This window comes from Eleutherodactylus coqui, chromosome 3 (genome assembly GCF_035609145.1).
Source record: "Eleutherodactylus coqui strain aEleCoq1 chromosome 3, aEleCoq1.hap1, whole genome shotgun sequence".
In the NCBI taxonomy this organism is placed as follows: domain Eukaryota; kingdom Metazoa; phylum Chordata; class Amphibia; order Anura; family Eleutherodactylidae; genus Eleutherodactylus; species Eleutherodactylus coqui.
This window is the reverse complement of record NC_089839.1, coordinates 150,437,602-150,461,310: the sequence shown is the minus strand read 5'-3', so window position 1 is coordinate 150,461,310 and position 23,709 is coordinate 150,437,602. Positions and strand designations below refer to the sequence as shown.

Genomic DNA, 23,709 nt, shown 5'->3' with positions numbered 1-23,709 from the left:
GCCCCTCACCACCCCGACAGCTGCCTTTGGGGCGCCCAGGGCCCCTCACCACCCCGCCAGCTGCCTTTGGGGCGCCCAGGGCCCCTCACAACCCCGCCAGCTGCCTTTGGGGCGCCCAGGGCCCCTCACCACCCCCCAGCTGCCTTTGGGGCGCCCAGGGCCCCTCACCGCCCCGCCAGCTGCTTTTGGGGCGCCCAGGGCCCCTCAGGGCCCCTCACCACCCCGACAGCTGCCTTTGGGGCGCCCAGGGCCCCTCACCACCCCGCCAGCTGCCTTTGGGGCGCCCAGGGCCCCTCACCACCCCGCCAGCTGCCTTTGGGGCGCCCAGGGCCCCTCACCACCCCGCCAGCTGCCTTTGGGGCGCCCAGGGCCCCTCACCACCCCGCCAGCTGCCTTTGGGGCGCCCAGGACCCCTCACCACCCCGCCAGCTGCCCTTGGGGCGCCCAGGGCCCCTCACCACCACGCCAGCTGCCTTTGGGGCGTCCAGGGCCCCTCACCACCCCGCCAGCTGCCATTGGGGCGCCCAGGGCCCCTCAGGGCCCCTCACCACCCCGCCAGCTGCCTTTGGGGCGCCCAGGGCCCCTCACCACCCCGCCAGCTGCCTTTGGGGCGCGTTCAGGGCCCCTCACCACCCCGCCAGCTGCCTTTGGGGCGCCCAGGGCCCCTCACCACCCCGCCAGCTGCCTTTGGGGCGCCCAGGGCCCCTCACCACCCCGCCAGCTTCCTTTGGGGCGCCTAGGGCCCCTCACCACCCCGCCAGCTGCCTTTGGGGCGCCCAGGGCCCCTCACCACCCTGCCAGCTGCCTTTGGGGCGCCCAGGGCCCCTTAGGGCCCCTCACCACCCCGCCAGCTGCCTTTGGGGCGCCCAGGGCCCCTCACCACCCCGCCAGCTGCCTTTGGGGCGCCCAGGGCCCCTCACCACCCCGCCAGCTTCCTTTGGGGCATCCAGGGCCCCTCACCACCCCGCCAGCTGCCTTTGGGGCGCCCAGGGCCCCTCACCACCCCGCCAGCTGCCTTTGGGGCGCCCAGGGCCCCTCACCACCCCGCCAGCTGCCTTTGGGGCGTCCAGGGCCCCTCACCACCCCGACAGCTGCCTTTGGGGCGCCCAGGGCCCCTCACCACCCCGCCAGCTGCCTTTGGGGCGCCCAGGGCCCCTCACCACCCCGCCAGCTGCCTTTGGGGCGCCCAGGGCCCCTCACCACCCCGCCAGCTGCCCTTGGTTCGCCCAGGGCCCCTCACCACCCCGCCAGCTGCCTTTGGGGCGCCCAGGGCCCCTCACCACCCCGCCAGCTGCCTTTGGGGCGCCCAGGGCCCCTCACCACCCCGCCAGCTGCCTTTGGGGCGTCCAGGGCCCCTCACCACCCCGCCAGCTGCCATTGGGGCGCCCAGGGCCCCTCAGGGCCCCTCACCACCCCGCCAGTTGCCTTTGGGGCGCCCAGGGCCCCTCACCACCCCGCCAGCTGCCCTTGGGGCGCCCAGGTCCCCTCACCACCCCGCCAGCTGCCTTTGGGGCGCCCAGGGCCCCTCACCACCCCGCCAGCTGCCTTTGGGGCGCCCAGGGCCCCTCACCACCCCGCCAGCTGCCTTTGGGGCGCCCAGGGCCCCTCACCACCCCGCCAGCTGCCTTTGGGGCGCCCAGGGCCCCTCACCACCCCGCCAGCTGCCTTTGGGGCGCCCAGGGCCCCTCACCACCCCGCCAGCTGCCTTTGGGGCGCCCAGGGCCCCTCACCACCCCGCCAGCTGCCTTTGGGGCGCCCAGGGCCCCTCACCACCCCGCCAGCTGCCTTTGGGGCGCCCAGGGCCCCTCACCACCCCGCCAGCTGCCTTTGGGGCGCCCAGGGCCCCTCACCACCCCGCCAGCTGCCTTTGGGGCGCCCAGGGCCCCTCACCACCCCGCCAGCTGCCCTTGGGGCGCCCAGGGCCCCTCACCACCCCGCCAGCTGCCTTTGGGGCGTCCAGGGCCCCTCACCACCCCGCCAGCTGCCATTGGGGCGCCCAGGGCCCCTCAGGGCCCCTCACCACCCCGCCAGCTGCCTTTGGGGCGCCCAGGGCCCCTCACCACCCCGCCAGCTGCCTTTGGGGCGCCCAGGGCCCCTCACCACCCCGCCAGCTGCCTTTGGGGCGTCCAGGGCCCCTCACCACCCCGCCAGCTGCCTTTGGGGCGTCCAGGGCCCCTCACCACCCCGCCAGCTGCTTTTGGAGCGCCCAGGGCCCCTCACCACCCCGCCAGCTGCCTTTGGGGCGCCCAGGGCCCCTCACCACCCCGCCAGCTGCCTTTGGGGCGCCCAGGGCCCTTCACCACCCCGCTAGCTGCCTTTGGGGCACTCAGGGCCCCTCACCACCCCGCCAGCTGCCTTTGGGGCGCCCAGGGCCACTCACCACCCCGCCAGCTGCCTTTGGGGCGTCCAGGGCCTCTCACCACCCCGCCAGCTGCCATTGGGGCGCCCAGGGCCCCTAAGGGCCCCTCACCACCCCGCCAACTGCCTTTGGGGCGCTCAGGGCCCCTCACCACCCCGCCAGCTGCCTTTGGGGCGCCCAGGGCCACTCACCACCCCGCCAGCTGCCTTTGGGGCGTCCAGGGCCTCTCACCACCCCGCCAGCTGCCATTGGGGCGCCCAGGGCCCCTAAGGGCCCCTCACCACCCCGCCAGCTGCCTTTGGGGCGCCCAGGGCCCCTCACCACCCCGCCAGCTGCCTTTGGGGCGCCCAGGGCCCCTCACCACCCTGCCAGCTGCCTTTGGCGTGCCCAGGGCCCCTCAGCACCCCGCCAACTGCCATTGGGGCGCCCAGGGCACCTCCCCTCCCCACCCCGCCAGCTGCGTACCTACCGTCTGGCCTCTTCAAGTTGTCAAACTCAAGTGATGCAAGATGGCTTTGGTTAGAGCTTTGAACATTCTGAGCCCATTGCGATGTCATGTGATGTCATAATAACTGCCAATGTTGTCCTGTGTATCATGGTTAAAGCATTAACCCCTTAGTGACATGGGCTGGACCTAATGATGCAACTTATTTTGGGGTAATTTCATCTCTATTTCTCAAGTCATAGGTTTTTTTTTATTTTTGCTGTGTAAGGTTGACCACCTAATACAGTTTTTTTTTTCACTGCGAAATTCGCAGTGTTTTTTTTCTCCAGGGGCCTATGGGACTTGTCAAAATTGCATTGCGCAAAATCGTGATTCCACAGTAAATTGCGATTTTGCGATGATGCGTTTTTAACATTAGAAAGCCCCATACACCTGGGGCAAAAAAGGAGCAAATTCACAAACGCTAGTGGGTAGTCACCCTAAGGACTTGCTTTTGTTTGGCCATCTGCAGGTGGTAGCATGTTTTGGGTAGATATAATGTATGTTATCACACTTTTTTTTGTTATTTTTTTGAGTCCTCCATTTCTACAGATCTTATTCAGCCTTCATAGTGACATTTATTGATATCGGGCTGCAGATCCTCCGATCGTCTTCTGTAGGACCCAATTAAAAATGCGTGCGCTTTACTAAATAATTAATTTTCATGTCGCTGCACTAAATGTACGGATTGCTCTGCATTATTTCCTCCAGTGAAATTCAACCAAAGAGAAGTTAACCCTTTAGTGACCATACATGTTTTCCCCTCCTGCGTGTCTGGGCTTTAGTCTACATGTCCGTAAAAGCATGCCGGCCCTGTAGAGTAAAGGCCTGAGGTCTGTGCATACGACAGTTCCCTGCTATCGGCTACCAGAGGTACCCAAGATCCTGGAGCTATCGTGTGGGGGCTACGGCATGTGACCCTCCAATTACGCGATTGCCATTATCCAATGGATAGCGGCGATCACATAAAAGTTTATATTTTTTTTAAGCTCCTCCCCCCCTCCGGTCACCTGATCTTTGTTATCCGATGATAAAAGCGATCAAGTAACGTTTAAAAAAATCGTATTTTTTAGGGTAAGATGAGATAACTTATCTAAGGCCCCTGGATTAGACCCCCGATGGGATCTTTATCCGTGGACCTTCCCTGAATTCTGTGCATGCGCACGCCGGCAACATGACGGACACATACGCAGAAGCCGGGTAGGGCCCAGAAAATTTAAAATCCCCTTGCTCCTGACTACCAAAGGTAGCCAAGAGCTTTAAGCAGTGACCGGAGGCCCGAATGAGTGGTCCCCGGTCACGTGATCGGCGTTATCCAATAGTATAAAAAGGCTGTGATCTACCTTAAGGCTGGATTCACACAGGGCGGATTTGCCGCGGTTTTGCCGCAGTAGATCGGCCGCGGCAAAACCGCCCGCGGCCGCTAATCTCGGTATTAGCCAGCCATGTGGATGAGATTTCTCAGAAATCTTGTCCACACGGGATGGCTAATCCGCTGCGGGCCCAGGGCCCCTCACCACCCCGCCTGCTGCCATTGGGGCACCCAGGGCCCCTCACCACCCTGCCAGCTGCCATTGGGGCGCCCAGGGCCCTTCACCACCCCACCAGCTGCCTTTGGGGCGTCCAGGGCCCCTCTTCACCCCGCCAGCTGCCTTTGGGGCGCCCAGGGCCCCTCACCACCCCGCCAGCTGCCTTTGGGCCTCCCAGGGCCCCTCACCACCCCGCCAGCTGCCTTTGGGGCGCCCAGGGCCCCTCACCACCCCGCCTGCTGCCTTTGGGGCGCCCAGGGCCCCTCACCACCCCGCCAGCTGCCATTGGGGCGCCCAGGGCACCTCCCCTCCCCACCCCACCAGCTGCGTACCTGCTGTCTGGCCTCTTCAAGTTGTCAAACTCAAGTGATGCAAGATGGCTCTGGTTAGAGCTTTGAACATTCTGAGCCCATTGTGATGTCATGTGATGTCATTATAACTGCCAATGTTGTCCTGTGTATCATGGTTAAAGCATTAACCCCTTAGTGACATGGGCTGGACCTAATGATGCAACTTATTTTGGGGTATTTTCATCTCCATTTCTCAAGTCACAAGGTTTTTATATATTTTTTATTTTTGCTGTATACGGTTGACTACCCAATACAATTCTTTTTCACTGCGGAATTCACATTTTTTTTTCTCCAGGGGCCTATGGGACTTGTTTAAACTGCATTGTGCAAAAACGTGATTTCGCGGTAAATTGCGTTTTTTGGGTGTTTTTTTTGCGGCGATGCGTTTTTAACATTAGAAAGCCCCTATACACCTGGGAAAAAAAGGAGCAAATTCGCAAAGGCTAGTGGGTAGTCACCCTAAGGACTTTTTTGGGGCGATCTGCAGGTGGTAGCATGTTTTGGGTAGATATAATGTATGTTATCACACTTTTTTTTGTTATTTTTTTGACTCCTCCATTTCTACAGATCTTATTCAGCCTTCATAGTGACATTTATTGATATCGGGCTGCAGATCCTCCAATCGTCTTCTGTAGGACCCAATTAAAAATGCGTGTGCTTTACTAAATAATTACATTTCATGTCGCTGCACTAAATGTACGGATTGCTCTGCATTATTTCCTCCAGTGAAATTCAACCAAAGAGAAGTTAACCCCTTAGTGACCATACGTGTTTTCCCCTCCTGCGTGTCTGGGCTTTAGTCTACATGTCCGTAAAAGCATGCCGGTCCCGGAAGAGTAAAGGCCTGAGGTCTGTGCGTACGACATTGCCCTGCTATCGGCTACCAGAGGTACCCAAGATCCTGGAGCTATCGTGTGGGGGCTACGGCATGTGACCCTCCAATTACGCGATTGCCATTATCCAATGGATAGCGGCGATCACATAAAAGTTTATATATTTTTTAAGCTCCTCCCCCCCTCCGGTCACCTGATCTTTGTTATCCGATGATAAAAGCGATCAAGTAACGTTTAAAAAAATCGTATTTTTTAGGGTAAGATGAGATTACTTATCTAAGGCCCCTGGATTAGACCCCCGATGGGATCTTTATCCGTGGACCTTCCGTGAATTCTGTGCATGCGCACGCCGGCAACATGACGGACACATACGCAGAAGCCGGGTAGGGCCCAGAAAATTTAAAATCCCCTTGCTCCTGACTACCAAAGGTAGCCAGGAGCTTTAAGCAGTGACCGGAGGCCCGAATGAGTGGTCCCCGGTCACGTGATCGGCGTTATCCAATAGTATAAAAAGGCTGTGATCTACCTTAAGGCTGAATTCACACAGGGCGGATTTGACGCGGTTTTGCCGCAGTAGATCGGCCGCGGCAAAACCGCCCGCGGCCGCTAATCTCGGTATTAGCCAGCCATGTGGATGAGATTTCTCAGAAATCTCGTCCACACGGGACAGCTAATCCGCTGCGGGCCCAGGGCCCCTCACCACCCTGTCAGCTGCCATTGGGGCACCCAGGGCCCCTCACCACCCTGCCAGCTGCCATTGGGGCGCCCAGGACCCTTCACCACCCCGCCAGCTGACTTTGGGGCGTCCAGGGCCCCTCTTCACCCCGCCAGCTGCCTTTGGGGCGTCCAGGGCCCCTCTTCATCCCGCCAGCTGCCTTTGGGGCGCCCAGGGCCCCTCTTCACCCCGCCAGCTGCCTTTGGGGCGCCCAGGGCCCCTCTTCACCCCGCCAGCTGCCTTTGGGGCGCCCAGGGCCCCTCTTCAGCCCGCCAGCTGCCTTTGGGGCGCCAGGGCCCCTCACCACCCCACCAGCTGCCTTTGGGGCGCCCAGGGCCCCTCACCACCCCGCCAGCTGCCTTTGGGGCGCCCAGGGCCCCTCACCGCCCCGCCAGCTGCCTTTGGGGCGCCCAGGGCCCCTCACCACCCTGCCTGCTGCCTTTGGGGCACCCAGTGCCCCTCACCACCCCGCCAGCTGACATTGGGGCGCCCAGGGCACCTCCCCTCCCCACCCCGCCAGCTGCGTACCTGCTGTCTGGCCTCTTCAAGTTGTCAAACTCAAATGATGCAAGATGGCTCTGGTTAGAGCTTTGAACATTCTGAGCCCATTGTGATGTCATGTGATGTCATTATAACTGCCAATGTTGTCCTGTGTATCATGGTTAAAGCAGTAACCCCTTAGTGACATGGGCTGGACCTAATGATGCAACTTATTTTGGGGTATTTTCATCTCCATTTCTGAAGTCACAAGGTTTTTATATATTTTTTATTTTTGCTGTATACGGTTGACTACCCAATACAATTCTTTTTCACTGCGGAATTCGCATTTTTTTTTCTCCAGGGGCCTATGGGACTTGTTTAAACTGCATTGTGCAAAAACGTGATTTCGCGGTAAATTGCGTTTTTTGGGTGTTTTTTTTGCGGCGATGCGTTTTTAACATTAGAAAGCCCCTATACACCTGGGAAAAAAAAGAGCAAATTCGCAAAGGCTAGTGGGTAGTCACCCTAAGGACTTTTTTGGGGCGATCTGCAGGTGGTAGCATGTTTTGGGTAGATATAATGTATGTTATCACACTTTTTTTTGTTATTTTTTTGAGTCCTCCATTTCTACAGATCTTATTCAGCCTTCATAGTGACATTTATTGATATCGGGCTGCAGATCCTCCAATCGTCTTCTGTAGGACCCAATTAAAAATGCGTGCGCTTTACTAAATAATTACATTTCATGTCGCTGCACTAAATGTACGGATCGCTCTGCATTATTTCCTCCAGTGAAATTCAACCAAAGAGAAGTTAACCCCTTAGTGACCATACGTGTTTTTCCCTCCTGCGTGTCTGGGCTTTAGTCTACATGTCCGTAAAAGCATGCCGGCCCTGTAGAGTAAAGGCCTGAGGTCTGTGCGTACGACATTGCCCTGCTATCGGCTACCAGAGGTACCCAAGATCCTGGAGCTATCGTGTGGGGGCTACGGCATGTGACCCTCCAATTACGCGATTGCCATTATCCAATGGATAGCGGCGATCACCTAAAAGTTTATATATTTTTTAAGCTCCTCCCCCCCTCCGGTCACCTGATCTTTGTTATCCGATGATAAAAGCGATCAAGTAACGTTTAAAAAAATCGTATTTTTTAGGGTAAGATGAGATTACTTATCTAAGGCCCCTGGATTAGACCCCCGATGGGATCTTTATCCGTGGACCTTCCGTGAATTCTGTGCATGCGCACGCCGGCAACATGACGGACACATACGCAGAAGCCGGGTAGGGCCCAGAAAATTTAAAATCCCCTTGCTCCTGACTACCAAAGGTAGCCAAGAGCTTTAAGCAGTGACCGGAGGCCCGAATGAGTGGTCCCCGGTCACGTGATCGCCGTTATCCAATAGTATAAAAAGGCTGTGATCTACCTTAAGGCTGGATTCACACAGGGCGGATTTGCCGCGGTTTTGCCGCAGTAGATCGGCCGCGGCAAAACCGCCCGCGGCCGCTAATCTCGGTATTAGCCAGCCATGTGGATGAGATTTCTCAGAAATCTCGTCCACACGGGACGGCTAATCCGCTGCGGGCCCAGGGCCCCTCACCACCCTGTCAGCTGCCATTGGGGCACCCAGGGCCCCTCACCACCCTGCCAGCTGCCATTGGGGCGCCCAGGGCCCTTCACCATCCCGCCAGCTGCCTTTTGGGCGTCCAGGGCCCCTCTTAACTTCGCCAGCTGCCTTTGGGGCGTCCAGGGCCCCTCTTCATCCCGCCAGCTGCCTTTGGGGCGCTCAGGGCCCCTCTTCACCCCGCCAGCTGCCTTTGGGGCGCCCAGGGCCCCTCTTCACCCCGCCAGCTGCCTTTGGGGCGCCAGGGCCCCTCACCACCCCACCAGCTGCCTTTGGGGCGCCCAGGGCCCCTCACCACCCCGCCAGCTGCCTTTGGGGCGCCCAGGGCCCCTCACCACCCCGCCAGCTGCCTTTGGGGCGCCCAGGGCCCCTCACCACCCTGCCTGCTGCCTTTGGGGCGCCCAGGGCCCCTCACCACCCCGCCAGCTGCCATTGGGGCGCCCAGGGCACCTCCCCTCCCCACCCCGCCAGCTGCGTACCTGCTGTCTGGCCTCTTCAAGTTGTCAAACTCAAATGATGCAAGATGGCTCTGGTTAGAGCTTTGAACATTCTGAGCCCATTGTGATGTCATGTGATGTCATTATAACTGCCAATGTTGTCCTGTGTATCATGGTTAAAGCATTAACCCCTTAGTGACATGGGCTGGACCTAATGATGCAACTTATTTTGGGGTATTTTCATCTCCATTTCTCAAGTCACAAGGTTTTTATATATTTTTTATTTTTGCTGTATACGGTTGACTACCCAATACAATTCTTTTTCACTGCGGAATTCGCATTTTTTTCTCTCCAGGGGCCTATGGGACTTGTTTAAACTGCATTGTGCAAAAACGTGATTTCGCAGTAAATTGCGTTTTTTGGGTGTTTTTTTTGCGGCGATGCGTTTTTAACATTAGAAAGCCCCTATACACCTGGGAAAAAAAGGAGCAAATTCCCAAAGGCTAGTGGGTAGTCACCCTAAGGACTTTTTTGGGGCGATCTGCAGGTGGTAGCATGTTTTGGGTAGATATAATGTATGTTATCACACTTTTTTTTGTTATTTTTTTGAGTCCTCCATTTCTACAGATCTTATTCAGCCTTCATAGTGACATTTATTGATATCGGGCTGCAGATCCTCCAATCGTCTTCTGTAGGACCCAATTAAAAATGCGTGTGCTTTACTAAATAATTACATTTCATGTCGCTGCACTAAATGTACGGATTGCTCTGCATTATTTCCTCCAGTGAAATTCAACCAAAGAGAAGTTAACCCCTTAGTGACCATACGTGTTTTCCCCTCCTGCGTGTCTGGGCTTTAGTCTACATGTCCGTAAAAGCATGCCGGTCCCGGAAGAGTAAAGGCCTGAGGTCTGTGCGTACGACATTGCCCTGCTATCGGCTACCAGAGGTACCCAAGATCCTGGAGCTATCGTGTGGGGGCTACGGCATGTGACCCTCCAATTACGCGATTGCCATTATCCAATGGATAGCGGCGATCACATAAAAGTTTATATATTTTTTAAGCTCCTCCCCCCCTCCGGTCACCTGATCTTTGTTATCCGATGATAAAAGCGATCAAGTAACGTTTAAAAAAGTCGTATTTTTTAGGGTAAGATGAGATTACTTATCTAAGGCCCCTGGATTAGACCCCCGATGGGATCTTTATCCGTGGACCTTCCGTGAATTCTGTGCATGCGCACGCCGGCAACATGACGGACACATACGCAGAAGCCGGGTAGGGCCCAGAAAATTTAAAATCCCCTTGCTCCTGACTACCAAAGGTAGCCAAGAGCTTTAAGCAGTGACCGGAGGCCCGAATGAGTGGTCCCCGGTCACGTGATCGGCGTTATCCAATAGTATAAAAAGGCTGTGATCTACATAAGGCTGCATTCACACAGGGCGGATTTGCCGCGGTTTTGCCGCAGTAGATCGGCCGCGGCAAAACCGCCCGCGGCCGCTAATCTCGGTATTAGCCAGCCATGTGGATGAGATTTCTCAGAAATCTCGTCCACACGGGACGGCTAATCCGCTGCGGGCCCAGGGCCCCTCACCACCCTGTCAGCTGCCATTGGGGCACCCAGGGCCCCTCACCACCCTGCCAGCTGCCATTGGGGCGCCCAGGGCCCTTCACCACCCCGCCAGCTGCCTTTGGGGCGTCCAGGGCCCCTCTTCACCCTGCCAGCTGCCTTTGGGGCGTCCAGGGCCCCTCTTCATCCCGCCAGCTGCCTTTGGGGCGCCCAGGGCCCCCTTTTCACCCCGCCAGCTGCCTTTGGGGCGCCCAGGGCCCCTCTTCACCCTGCCAGCTGCCTTTGGGGCGCCAGGGCCCCTCACCACCCCACCAGCTGCCTTTGGGGCGCCCAGGGCCCCTCACCACCCCGCCAGCTGCCTTTGGGGCGCCCAGGGCCCCTCACCACCCCGCCAGCTGCCTTTGGGGCGCCCAGGGCCCCTCACCACCCTGCCTGCTGCCTTTGGGGCGCCCAGGGCCCCTCACCACCCCGCCAGCTGCCATTGGGGCGCCCAGGGCACCTCCCCTCCCCACCCCGCCAGCTGCGTACCTGCTGTCTGGCCTCTTCAAGTTGTCAAACTCAAATGATGCAAGATGGCTCTGGTTAGAGCTTTGAACATTCTGAGCCCATTGTGATGTCATGTGATGTCATTATAACTGCCAATGTTGTCCTGTGTATCATGGTTAAAGCATTAACCCCTTAGTGACATGGGCTGGACCTAATGATGCAACTTATTTTGGGGTATTTTCATCTCCATTTCTCAAGTCACAAGGTTTTTATATATTTTTTATTTTTGCTGTATACGGTTGACTTCCCAATACAATTCTTTTTCACTGCGGAATTCGCATTTTTTTTTCTCCAGGGGCCTATGGGACTTGTTTAAACTGCATTGTGCAAAAACGTGATTTCGCGGTAAATTGCGTTTTTTGGGTGTTTTTTTTGCGGCGATGCGTTTTTAACATTAGAAAGCCCCTATACACCTGGGAAAAAAAGGAGCAAATTCGCAAAGGCTAGTGGGTAGTCACCCTAAGGACTTTTTTGGGGCGATCTGCAGGTGGTAGCATGTTTTGGGTAGATATAATGTATGTTATCACACTTTTTTTTGTTATTTTTTTGAGTCCTCCATTTCTACAGATCTTATTCAGCCTTCATAGTGACATTTATTGATATCGGGCTGCAGATCCTCCAATCGTCTTCTGTAGGACCCAATTAAAAATGCGTGTGCTTTACTAAATAATTACATTTCATGTCGCTGCACTAAATGTACGGATTGCTCTGCATTATTTCCTCCAGTGAAATTCAACCAAAGAGAAGTTAACCCCTTAGTGACCATACGTGTTTTCCCCTCCTGCGTGTCTGGGCTTTAGTCTACATGTCCGTAAAAGCATGCCGGTCCCGGAAGAGTAAAGGCCTGAGGTCTGTGCGTACGACATTGCCCTGCTATCGGCTACCAGAGGTACCCAAGATCCTGGAGCTATCGTGTGGGGGCTACGGCATGTGACCCTCCAATTACGCGATTTCCATTATCCAATGGATAGCGGCGATCACATAAAAGTTTATATATTTTTTAAGCTCCTCCCCCCCTCCGGTCACCTGATCTTTGTTATCCGATGATAAAAGCGATCAAGTAACGTTTAAAAAAATCGTATTTTTTAGGGTAAGATGAGATTACTTATCTAAGGCCCCTTGATTAGACCCCCGATGGGATCTTTATCCGTGGACCTTCCGTGAATTCTGTGCATGCGCACGCCGGCAACATGACGGACACATACGCAGAAGCCGGGTAGGGCCCAGAAAATTTAAAATCCCCTTGCTCCTGACTACCAAAGGTAGCCAAGAGCTTTAAGCAGTGACCGGAGGCCCGAATGAGTGGTCCCCGGTCACGTGATCGGCGTTATCCAATAGTATAAAAAGGCTGTGATCTACCTTAAGGCTGCATTCACACAGGGCGGATTTGCCGCGGTTTTGCCGCAGTAGATCGGCCGCGGCAAAACCGCCCGCGGCCGCTAATCTCGGTATTAGCCAGCCATGTGGATGAGATTTCTCAGAAATCTCGTCCACACGGGACGGCTAATCCGCTGCGGGCCCAGGGCCCCTCACCACCCTGTCAGCTGCCATTGGGGCACCCAGGGCCCCTCACCACCCTGCCAGCTGCCATTGGGGCGCCCAGGGCCCTTCACCACCCCGCCAGCTGCCTTTGGGGCGTCCAGGGCCCCTCTTCACCCCGCCAGCTGCCTTTGGGGCGTCCAGGGCCCCTCTTCATCCCGCCAGCTGCCTTTGGGGCGCCCAGGGCCCCTCTTCACCCCGCCAGCTGCCTTTGGGGCGCCCAGGGCCCCTCTTCACCCCGCCTGCTGCCTTTGGGGCGCCCAGGGCCCCTCACCACCCCGCCAGCTGCCATTGGGGCGCCCAGGGCACCTCCCCTCCCCACCCCACCAGCTGCGTACCTGCTGTCTGGCCTCTTCAAGTTGTCAAACTCAAGTGATGCAAGATGGCTCTGGTTAGAGCTTTGAACATTCTGAGCCCATTGTGATGTCATGTGATGTCATTATAACTGCCAATGTTGTCCTGTGTATCATGGTTAAAGCATTAACCCCTTAGTGACATGGGCTGGACCTAATGATGCAACTTATTTTGGGGTATTTTCATCTCCATTTCTCAAGTCACAAGGTTTTTATATATTTTTTATTTTTGCTGTATACGGTTGACTTCCCAATACAATTTTTTTTCACTGCGGAATTCGCATTTTTTTTTCTCCAGGGGCCTATGGGACTTGTTTAAACTGCATTGTGCAAAAACGTGATTTCGCGGTAAATTGCGTTTTTTGGGTGTTTTTTTTGCGGCGATGCGTTTTTAACATTAGAAAGCCCCTATACACCTGGGAAAAAAAGGAGCAAATTCGCAAAGGCTAGTGGGTAGTCACCCTAAGGACTTTTTTGGGGCGATCTGCAGGTGGTAGCATGTTTTGGGTAGATATAATGTATGTTATCACACTTTTTTTTGTTATTTTTTTGAGTCCTCCATTTCTACAGATCTTATTCAGCCTTCATAGTGACATTTATTGATATCGGGCTGCAGATCCTCCAATCGTCTTCTGTAGGACCCAATTAAAAATGCGTGCGCTTTACTAAATAATTACATTTCATGTCGCTGCACTAAATGTACGGATCGCTCTGCATTATTTCCTCCAGTGAAATTCAACCAAAGAGAAGTTAACCCCTTAGTGACCATACGTGTTTTCCCCTCCTGCGTGTCTGGGCTTTAGTCTACATGTCCGTAAAAGCATGCCGGCCCTGTAGAGTAAAGGCCTGAGGTCTGTGCGTACGACAGTTCCCTGCTATCGGCTACCAGAGGTACCCAAAATCCTGGAGCTATCGTGTGGGTGCTACGGCATGTGACCCCCCAATTACGCGATTGCCATTATCCAATGGATAGCGGCGATCGCATAAAAGTTTATATAGTTTTTTTAAGTTTGATTTGCAGTAGTATGTGGAACAGTGAAGTGCATTGAATTAAACAATTGCGCTCACATTAGTGGTCGGAATTACATAATCCACTAACAAAAAAAAAATAGAACGCAGAATGCTCGCTTTTACCGCGGATATCTGCAACATAGACCTCGTTGTGCTGTATGGTCGCAGATATTCGCCGCAGCCCATACATGATTAAACAGCACAGGAAATACAAACAAACAAAAAGGTGGAGTGCGCATGACCGCCTGTGTGAGAACACAGTTATGTGCAGTACATTATGCCGCCATAAGCTGATTCCACATCCGGCCGTGTGAAGCCGGCGTTATTCAGACCGCTACCTGTAATACGTAATTTACAAGAAGCCCCGGGAACGCTCGCCATTCCTGCAGTTCCGGGAGCAGCTTGTTGAGCGCCTTCTGTGAGAGACCGCCGGACCTCAGCAAGCTTACCAAGCCTCACAGGGCACCACTTTCTACACCCTATCCCTGCCACTGAGGTCAAGAAATACCCCCCAAAAAGCATGGGAGCAGGAGGGATACCCAGTTTTATTGCCCCATGTGCCCATCCAGGCCTCCGTAATTACCCTTGTCCTCGGACATACCACACTGTTTACATCATTACTTTTATCTAAGATTTGGGAAATGCCAGAAAGGAGATGGGATTATTTTTAGGGAGTCCATTTTTTTTCCTGTGTAAGTGGGCAATTGAGCCTGAATGTTATTCAGCTGTGTCCTGAAATCCAATGGATGCTCCCTCCATTATGGGCCTAATCATGTGTCCAGTAAACAGATTGGGGATATGATGGGGGTATTGCAGAACATAGAAGACCTAGTGCTATAAAATTTGGGGTGAGTCTCTCCAGTTTTTCCTGGTTGAAAAAAGAATATCTATGAAAGTGAAAAAAATTTAATTATATGTATTTTTCACATGCTTCATAATTTTGGGGAAAAAACTGTGGGGTAAGAATGCTTAAAGTACACACCTAGATAAATGGGCTAAGGGGTGCTTGATTTCAAAATGGGGTCATTAGTGGTCATTAGTTTTGGCATCTTGATGGCTCTACAAGTGAGCAATTGGGCCTGGAATTTACTCAGTTGTGGCCTCAAAGCCAAAGGGTGTCCCCTCCATTACAAACCTATTCATGTGTCCGGTCAGATTCGGGTTTCAATTGGAATGTTCGTGAACACAGAACAAACGGGGATCCATTTTGGGGTGTAAATCTTCATTCATATATGTGCTGTACAAAAAACAGCTTTTAAAATGACACAATTGCCAAAAAATGAAAATCGTAATTTTTTGCTTCTGCTTTGCTTAGATTTATTCAAATACTGTGGGGTCAAAATACGATGAATTTGTTAAGGGGTCTAGTTTTTAAAATGAGGTCATTTGTGGGGGTTCTCCATCGTTTTGGCGGCTCAAGGGCTCTAAAAGTGGGCTATGGGGCCTAAAACACTTAAGCTAAATCTCTGTTCTGAAAGCCACCCGCTGCTGCTTTTGGTTTGGGCCCCGTTGTTCATACGGACATATGACTAGGGCCACAATGGCTATGTTTCTGAACACAGGACAAACATCCATTTTGAGCTGTAAATCCTCATTTTCATGTGTACTATAGAAAAAAAATGCCTTTAAAATGACATATTAGCAAAAATATGATTTTTTTTTTCTTTCTCCTCTAAATTGCATTAACTCGTGAAAAGAAACTGTGAGGTAAAAATGCTCATGACCCCCCTCAGTGAATACAGTAAGGGGTGTAGTTTTTAAAATGGGGTAATTTGTGGGGGTGTCTATCATTCTGACACCTATGCGCCTTTGCAAGCTTGGCTTGGTGCAGGAAAACAAAGGAAAAACAAAACAAAGTGTTCCTCAAAATGTTAATATTTAATGTTAGGGTGTTTTTCAACCATTTAGACATACAAAATGTAAACGTTTTTCCAATGTGCTTCCAGAATAAAGTAAACGGATGGAAATTTGTATAATATGTTTGCACATAATTTGAGATATTGCAGTTGAAGATGTGATTAAAATTACAATTTTTTTTTCAAAATTTTTCCAATTTTGGCGCTAAATATACACAAATTGTCAGTCTATTTTTACAATATGTGGCAAAAAAACAATCTTAGAATTACTTGGGTATGCAAAAACTTTACAGTTATGCTATGTTAAAGTGACACATGTCAGAGATTGAAAAAAAAAGACAACAATATTTACCTATTCCTCCCCAGTCTTCTTACTGCATCTTCTCCTCCCCGATCTTCTCCTGGCTCCTGCAGTCCGCCGGGTCACCTCGCCTCCAGCCGGCTGTACCCTCTTCTTCCTGTGATGTTACATAGATTCTCGGCATTCTGCTTCCTGCAGGTCAGTGTACCCAGTCACTAGTGATGTAGCATTCACTGCCCAGCATGGAGCGCCGAGCTAATGCAGAGACTGCACATGCACGCTGTTTTGCGACAATAGTGTATGAACACTCGCGGCGAGACAGCGCGCATGCGCAGTCTCTGCATCAGCTCAGCATTCTGTGCTAGGCAGTGAACGCTACGTCACTAGTGACGTAACGTACAATGCCCTGCAGGAAGGAGACTACAGAGAATGGACACTCCATAACAGGAGGAAGAGGATGCGGCCGGCTTGCGTTGAGGTGACCCAGGGGGAGCCGCTAGGGGAGGAGAAGATGTGGCAAGACTGATTCCACGTGTATACATATTCAAAAGTGACGTCACTTCTTCATGTGGAAACGTGTCAGACGTTTTGCACCCTTACCGGTGGAGACGGCTCTTCTGACAGTTGTTGAAGGTGTATGGGCAGCTTAAGTGTCTTCATTGATGAGTCTTCAACGTGCTTCTCATCCCTTTTTTCTTCTACAAAGGACGGACTCTGAAATCTACGAGGACTCTGTAGAGCTTCAACAGTTCTTTATTAAGATAAGAGATGAACTTTGCAAAAACGGCGAGATCCTTCTTTCTCCAGCCTTGAGCTACACAACCAAACACCTTCACAATGATGTGGAGAAGGAAAAGAAGGAAAAGCTGCCAAAAGAATTAGAAGAAGACAAGGTCAAAAGAGAGGAGGAGAAGAAAGGTAAATACAGCATGTAGTGGTGTGCAAGAACTCGTGGCCAGGCTGTACACCATGTCATTAGGTTTGAGCTTCATGTCTATAAAGGAGCTACAAGTCCTCTGTCTCTGGAAGTTTTGCATTTAATTTGATGTAAAAAAAAATTGGTGGAATTATGACCTGTGATGAGCATAGTGATGACCACTGCCCAACATGGAGTATAGTGAAAGCTTTGGAGGGCCAGTTATTGGGATCGCCCATATAACCTGTGTAGGAAAACTACCATTTTTGAACGCTTGACTTTTGACTGAGGTTGTAACCCCTCATAAAGGGCCCTAAAACCTGAGAAAAAGAGGGGGCAGATTTGCTAAAACTGTCTAATAATTAGATATTGGAAGTTTACACTGTCTATTCTGTTTACCACCTATTAGTTTAGTATATGCCAAATTTTGCGCCCAAATTTTGGCACAGAATATTGCATTTAGGTCATGACTTCTTACCACGAAGTGACCCCTTTTTCACCTGAAGCAGAGTAAAAAAAAGTGTCTAAAGCACATCATAAATGTGACAGAAAGCATGAAAGACAGTGTGTGGCACAATTTCTACCATAAACATGGTGCGTCTTCAATCTGCTCCAATATATATCTTCATCTTAATGTTGTGGAATACTTATAACACATTAAGTTCGTGCCTGGAGAGCTTGTCCGCGCACACACAAGGGTGTCAGAGGAATGCCTCCACAACATTGCCATACTTCCATGGCTGCCAGATCCCCAGATTTATTTCCAATAGAACATGTATGGACCCATCTGGGAAGCCATCCACCACAGCCTTTGAGCTTACACAATCTACCGCAAATTTGGACTGATATGTCGCAGGATACCATACGAAACCTGTATTCCTCCATGGTCGCCTGTATCACCTCTTGAATCCAAACTAGAGGCGGTACAACAGGGTACAAGAACCTCCATGCCCACCCATATTACATCTTGCATCAAAGCTAGAGGCGGCCCAACAGAGTACTAGAGCCTCCATGCCTACCTGTATCACATCTTGAATCCAAGCTAGAGACAGGCCAACGGAGTACTAGAGCCTCCATGCTCCCCCCTCCCCCACCCCCTTCCGTATAACATCTTGGATCAAAGCTAGAAGCGGTACAACAGGGTACAAAAGCCTGCATGCATGCCTGTTCCATGTCTTGGATCTAAACTAGTGGCGGTACAACAAGGTACTACAGCCTCCATGCCCACCCATGTCACATTATGCATCCAAGCTAGAGGCGGCTTACCGGGCTAATAGAGCCTCCATGCCCACCAGTATTACATCTTGCATTCAAGCTAGAGGCAGCCCAACAGGATACTAGAGCCTTCATGTCCACCGGTATCACATCTTGCATCGAAGATAGAGGCGGCCCAACTGCGTACTAGAGCCTCCATGCCCGTATCTCATCCTGTATCCAAGTTAGAGGCAGTACTAGAGCCTCCATGCCGGCCCGTATCACAGCTTTTATCCACGCTAGAGGCAGCCCAGCAGGGTACTACACCTCCATGCCCTTCTGTATCACATCTTGTATCCAAGCTAGAGGTGGTACAACAGGGTACTAGAGCCTCCATGCCTGTCCATATCACATCTTGTATCCAAGTAGAGGCGGTACAACAGGGTACTAGAGCCTCCCTACAAGTGTTTAGTTCTCCACAATAAATGATCCTTTCGCTCTGATATTGTAATCACTTACATTTATACCAACATTACAATCACACAGAGAAAGTTTCATTCAATTTCAGCGACTTCTAGTGGAGGGATTACTTTTTGAGAATGAGTGTATATTGCTGGACTATCCTCTGAACAGATCATCAATAAATGGTCGTCTGGGGTTCCCTGCTCAGTACCCTGGCTGATCAGGTGCCCACTGTTAGAGCCACATACATAGAGGTTAGAGCGTAAGCATCTGGCTCCAACCGCTCTGTAGCAGCCGGCGCTCATAATTGCAGGCTCAGCTTAAATTAAAAGTCAACAAGAACTGCGCCTGTAATTACCAGCATTGGCCACCAGACAGGTCAGAGCCAACTGCTTCTGCTTGACCTCTGCGTATTGCGGCGCTGACTGCTGATTCCCAATCAGATCACCCTAAGCAGCAGTCCCCAGCCAACCAACCTCTGATGACCTATCCTGAGGATGTCATCAATAATATATGTGCGGAAACCCCCCTTTAAACTCGTATTATTATTTTTTTAACCCCTTTGTTAAGAAGCAGAAAAGAGTGAAGATCCTGGAGGAGGTTCTGGCCAGTCTGGACAATACCGAACCTACAGCCAAGACTGCAGCTTTAAGAACAGCATGTACCACGTTGGGGATTATGTGTATGTGGAGCCCGCGGAGGCCAACCTCCAGCCACATATTGTCTGCATTGAGCGCCTCTGGGAGGACAATGCAGGTAGGAATTTCAGTCTTTGCCTTTCCTTTATTGTATAATATTGTGTATATTTTTGTATTATATTGTATAAGAGAGGAAAAAAAGTAACATGAAGAGGATGCATCGTTTTCAGTAAACCTAGATGATCAAAATGACTCTTTTAGGAAGCACTGATAGTAATTGATGTAAGGCCATAACATCTGTGGCTTCAGCTTCCCAGGTAAGCTGGCCATACACACAAGACAGCGGTCAGCCCAGCGTGGGTTCGGCCCTCACTTATTGTCATGTGTATGGCAAGCTTTAACTCTAATATGCCACTTTACATAAGATGTCAAAGAATCTTGGGGGAAGGAATGGTCATATGTACACACATAAGATTGTCCGTTGATCCGACCATCGGATGCTTTTTCTGGTGTATGGTTAACTTTACCCTGGTGACAGATGACCGTATGCCGGCCGCACATATGTGCCCGTAGGACGGACAAGTGTCCCGGCCTGACCAGAGCTACAAGCATCATAAGTTCCTGTGATGCTCGGAGTTCGGATCAAGAGACCCGCCGTCAGGCTGGGATATTTGTTCGTGATTACAGACCCATAAATGTGGCTTGAATATGTCCGCCTGTCACAGGCCTTGGTCTGTTCGCTGACGCAAGTTGCTTCATGCACAAGGGGACACGTGGTTAAAAAAAAAAAAAGTGGGTTTGAAAAATGTGATAATATTTTACTAAATTGTTATCATTGTTGCAGACCAAATGTTAACCCAGGCCCAATCATCCCTAATTGGGTTACATATCAAACTAACGGTTACAAAGCCTTCTAAGAAAAACGGAATATACTTGTAAACGTTGTGACCAAAGTACAAAAAGGACAAAAGGCACCTTTTATTTTGCAGGTGAGAAGTGGCTGTACGGCTGTTGGTTCTATCGTCCCAATGAAACCTTCCATCTCGCCACTCGTAAATTCTTAGAGAAGGAAGTGTTCAAGAGTGACTATTATAACAAGGTGCCTGTAAATAAAATCCTTGGCAAATGTGTCATCATGTTTGTGAAGGTAAGAGTTGTTCTCACTGTTTTTTTTTTGGGGGGGGGGGGGGGGGGGGTTGGAGTAAAAATGTTGCAAAATTTGGTGCAAGGCACACGTGTACAAAAATGTGGTGGCTTTTTCAGTGCAGCACTTACCTGAAAAGGAGGTGTGGCTTGTTGGGAGGGGCGTCGCCACCCCAGACCGACACATTTATGTATAGTCCCTTTGTGACGCGGCCCTTTTTTTCCCCATTTTCGTTATTTCCTCCCCCCCTTAAAAAAATCATAACCCCTTTTATTTATCCATCGACGTCGCTGTATAAGGGCTTGCTTTTTGTGGGACAAGTTGTATTTTTCAATGGTGCTATTTAATGTACCAAATAATGTACTGAAAAACTTTTAAAAAATTCTAAGTGGAGTAAAATAAAAAATAAAAAAAACACATTCCATCATCTTTCAGTGCGTCTTGTTTCAACGGCGCACTACCTGCAACAAAAGCGACATGATAGCTTTATTCTATGGGCCGGTACGATTACTACGATGCCAAACTGTATACATTTTTTTTTTTTACTATAATATTTTATTCTTTTTTTCTTCAAAGACGTTTAATTTTTTTCAATTCTTTTTTGCGGTCATCTTGTGTGCACAATAACTTTTTTATTTTTCCGTCGACGTAGTTCAGCGATGGCTCATTTTTTGCAGAATGTTCTGTAGCTTCCGTTAGTACTAATTCGGAATACATACAACTTTTTGATCGCTTTTTATTGTGTTTTTTCTGGGAGCAGGGTGACTGAAAAAGTGCATTTCTGGCGTTCTTTATTTTTTTTCGGACGACGTTCACCATGCGGGGTAAATAATGCGCTACTTTGATAGATCACACTTTTACAGACGCGGCGATATCAAATATGTATTTTTATTTTATTATTTAGACTTTTTAATTATAGATATTGCAAAAGGGGGGGATTTAAACTTTTTATTTTATTATTTTTTTTACAATTAAAAAAACTGTATTTTTTTTCCCTTTACTTTTAACAATGACTACAATGTGCGATACTTTGATCGCTCCTGCAGTATGACGTAATGCTATAGCATTATGTCATACTGCGTTCTGACAGGCAGCCTATCAAGCCATTCCCCTTTCAGAAGGCCCCCGGCAGCCATGACACCTGCATGGCTCCCTTGATCTCACCGTGGGGGGGGGCCGTACGGGACACCCGAACAGTGTTCAGGGGCTTTAAATGCCGCTGTCAGAACTGACAGCGGCATTTAAAGGGTTAATAGCCGCGACCGGCCAAACGGCCTAACGCGGCAATTGCAATTGTAGTAAACAGCTGACGCCCGCGCTGTATGCAGAGAGGTCGCCCCCGCGACCTCTCTGCATACATACCCCGACGCTCCAGGACGTAAATGTACGTCCTGGAGCGGGAAGGGGATAGTTTATACCAAAAACTAACTATGCCAGAAATGTACTCCAGCTGTCCTACATTTCTGTGAAAGCGCACGGAGGAGTCAGTAACGCCTAAGATGTGAAGAGGCGTGCACCTTTTAATCTATGTGCATATTGTACGCCAGCAGAGTTTACGATTAGCATTAGAAACACTGATTTTTATAAATTTACCCCATTGTCTCATCCATGTTCGAAGTCTAAGCTGGTGCTGCTCGTGAGTTTCTGTGGTTCCAAGTGTTTTATTACCTGTTTGTTGATTTGTGTTCATTTTCTAACTGAACAGAGATGAAGATGTGTACGTGTGCGAGTCCCGGTATTCTGCCAAAACCAAATCCTTTAAGAAGATTAAGTTGTGGACAATGCCGGTCAGCTCCGTGCGCTTCAGGCCCAGGGACATTCCTCTGCCCGTTGTGAGAGTGGCCTCGGTATTTGCACATAAAGATAAGGTAGATGAAGATGCAGCCTCAGAAAACATGGAGGACACAAAGGACGAGGATATCACGATCTGCTTGGAAAAGGTTAGATTTCCTCTGCATTGGTGTTCAGTTGGTGTAAATGTGTTTCATTACAACTGCTATCGTTTTTTCAGTCTTTCTCATCAATGGATCAATTTTTCTTTTCTTTCTAGGATAAGGAAGATGTTCCTGTTGATATGCCCAATGGGGAACCTGGTTGCCACTATTACGAGCAGCTTCGGTACAACGACATGTGGCTGAAGGTTGGAGATTGTGTGTTTATAAAGTCACATGGCTTGGTTAGGCCAAGGGTGGGCAGGTAAGGAAATCTGTTTTCACACTGGTGCGTAAAGTGGATAAAATGACCATTGTTGTAGTTCTGTATGCAATTTTGAACTTTTGTTAAATTATATACATTTTTTTATTATTATTGTTAGCCGTTTAGTCATTCGCTACCCTAAAGGCGAGCTCCCTCCGTGTTTTTCGTTTTGCACTGCTTCTTTCAGTTGTCTGATATTCATGCCAGTATCAGCTTTGATGGTATCAAGCCATTGTATTCTTTAGCGGCCAGGTCGTCTTCTTTTGTCGCTGATCAGTCCAAGCATTATAGATTTTTCTAGTGGCTCTGCTTGCATTACATGGCCAAAATCCGTGAGCCTGAGTCCGGTCATCTTGTCCTCCATCAGCCTGAGCCCATTTATTTTATTTTATTTTTTATTAGAAGCTATAACCGCTTACCAGTCATATTTGAAATTTAAAAATCCCTCCTGCAAATGCCACTTTTTTTTGTAGAATTTTAATTTATGTCTCAAGTAAATATAGTTGGCACATAACTCGTCTGCCTTAAATGCTGCCCTTAGTGATGTAGTGAATGCTAACTTTAAGGACCAGAAAAAAATATTTCCATCTTGTTCCACCAGTCATAACTTTTTTTAAAAAATCTTGTAATTATATGTAGCTACATGAGATCTTGTATTTTGCAGCACAAGTTGTATTTTTTGACAATACAGATGCATTAATTATTATTATTTTCTTACTAATAAAACATTCTGTAACAGAAAAAAATATTTTTTTTCCTTTAAAAGTTAAGTAACTGGGTTATAGAGTTAATAAAAGCCTATTTAAGTACAGAAGGTTGAAAAGATGAACAGGTGCTCATTTAACCTCTCCTTTTCTGGGGATAAAAAAAGACCTGCATGTGTGACAATCAGAGAGCAAGTTTGTTCTCTGATTGAAAAGTGTGGTTGATAACATGGTCAAAAGCCTATATTACTTCCTTTTATGGGATGATCTGAAGCCTTTAAAACACAGGCTGGATACTGACAGATCCTTTCTCCCTCCCTGCTTGTTTTCTGGTCTCTGCACACCTGAAGTGACAACTGCAAGATTAGTACATGCAACTCTCTCTTCAACCTGCTCTGCATCCGCCTAGAACTGGGCTACTGCTGCTGCTTTGGTCTTACTTAAAAGTCAAGAGACCAATACCACAGTGGTA

The 23,709-nt window shown here is 50.4% G+C and overlaps 1 pseudogene; it reads left to right on the top strand.

Annotated features, from left to right (window-relative positions):
• LOC136620181 (protein polybromo-1-like) overlaps window positions 1-23,709 on the top strand; it is a 73,681-nt pseudogene that overhangs the window by 19,669 nt on the left and 30,303 nt on the right.